Here is a 1,918-nt window from a genome sequence, read left to right as displayed (position 1 = left end):
GAGAGAAATTGATCTATTCTAAAGGCAAAGGATATGCTTTCTTCACTAACTAGATCATGTTCACTGACTTTTGCTTTCTTAAAAACTGTTTAAGTCTTGTAAAAGGGAATTGAAGACTGCCAGGCAGGAGGGATTTAGTGTAAGATGTGGGAAGTGTTCTCATACTCTGCATCTAGAGGGCTAGAAAACAGGTTGATCTGCTCACTGCCTCAAGCAATTCATAAAGTGTCTTGCATTTTCTAAAACCTAAATCCAAAGTTTCATCTTCTCCTTCCCACCAAGAATTCTCCCTCAGTCCTCTTCCTACCATAGTGTCTTGGCAGCTTATAACTGCTTTGCCTCAGAAATGTGGCATCAGAAATGTGCCCTGTGGTCAGGCAAGCAGCTGGGATCTGGCTGATTCACCTATGGCTCTGAAAATGCTGCAGCCTAATCTGTGCCCTGTGCTCAGGGTTCAATATGTGTGATTAAGTACATAGCGAGGTGCTTCTAGAGAGAGTAGGCTTTCCTCTTTCTATTAGCGGTAGGAGCAAAAGTACCAGACAGGTTCTTTATAATGAAGCAGCCACACACAGCTGTTGGTTTCATTACCAGTTGCTGAGGTGAGTTAGCCTAAGGAGGCCAAGGCAATATGTGAATAAGGTGTTTTCAAACGGAAACCTAAAAACCTCTGTTCCAAAGAGGAAGCTGCTGATAATAAATTCTGTCTGGGAATGGACTGTGTAGAAGTTAGAATCTTTTTCTCTGCAAGTGATCGCTTGAGAGAGAGCATTAACTAAACATAGCCATCATCTTATAAAAAGCTATTTTAACTAAAGTATATCCTGTAACTATAATCATTCTAGGTACATAGCTTAACACATAGTCATAGTTTAACTCATAGCACACAAGCTTACAAAGAATTTTCTAACCATTTCTGGCCTGTTGTCTTGGTTTAGTGAATTTCTCTGAAACTGCTATCCCCTTTCAAACTAGCCAGCTGAGCTTCCAAAGAGCCAATTGAGCAAGATTGTGAACACAAGTTCTGATCAATACCAGAAGTAGAAACTCATCAGGGGTAAAACATACTTCCTACTCAGACTTCCTACTCAGAGTGGTTGCTTAATTGGCTTTCTGCCATTAACATGCCCTTTAACAGAACTAAACTTTGCCGTGCTAAGTTCATTTCAACTTACTGGTTTTTCTTGGGATATTGGCTTATGCTATGGGAGTATTCCCAACATCTGGAATATTGTCCAGGATCCTTGTTATACAAGGAGGATGGGGGGGAGCCCTTCAGGAGGAGACACAACTGCCTTGTTGAGGTAGCTCAAGGTTGGGTTAAACAGCACCCGTTGTGGTTAATGATGGAAAGTGTATCAGCAATATCAGGAAAGGGCCCAAGGAACACCCCAATAAAAAGTAACCTCATGAATTGGCCATGAGAGGAAAAATTGTACTAGAGCATATTACCTTGTTGGTTGGGGAATTTCATGGGCTGAGTGAGCCTTACGCACAAGGAGAACTTCAGTCTTGATGTTTGTTTTCATTCTCTGGCCCAAGAATAAAAATGTGAGAATTGGAGGAAGTCATCTTTGAGAAATCTCCAGTAAAGGGAGAATTGAATATGAGAGGGGTGCACAAGAAACTTACAATAGGGAAGATTAACTGCACCAAAAACTGAAATCACAAGAGACCTGCTAAAATGGAGAATAAGAATTCTAGCCCTAAGGAGCCAAAGAAAAATGATCCAGGGACCTACTTCTGATAATCCACTGGGAGAATGGTGAAAAAGATCTGAGAACACTATTAAATAATGGATGATTTTTGTTATTGAGCTCCATAATGTGCACTTGTCCAAAAAAATTGTTATGCATATGTGCTTGCAAGTGTGTGTTTTAAATCTTATATCCTGAAAGGGGAACTCAAAAAAGTCCTA

This window comes from Dipodomys ordii, unplaced genomic scaffold (assembly GCF_000151885.1).
Source record: "Dipodomys ordii isolate 6190 unplaced genomic scaffold, Dord_2.0 Scaffold327, whole genome shotgun sequence".
NCBI classification, from domain to species: Eukaryota; Metazoa; Chordata; class Mammalia; order Rodentia; family Heteromyidae; genus Dipodomys; species Dipodomys ordii.
Note: the sequence above shows the minus strand (reverse complement) of the source record.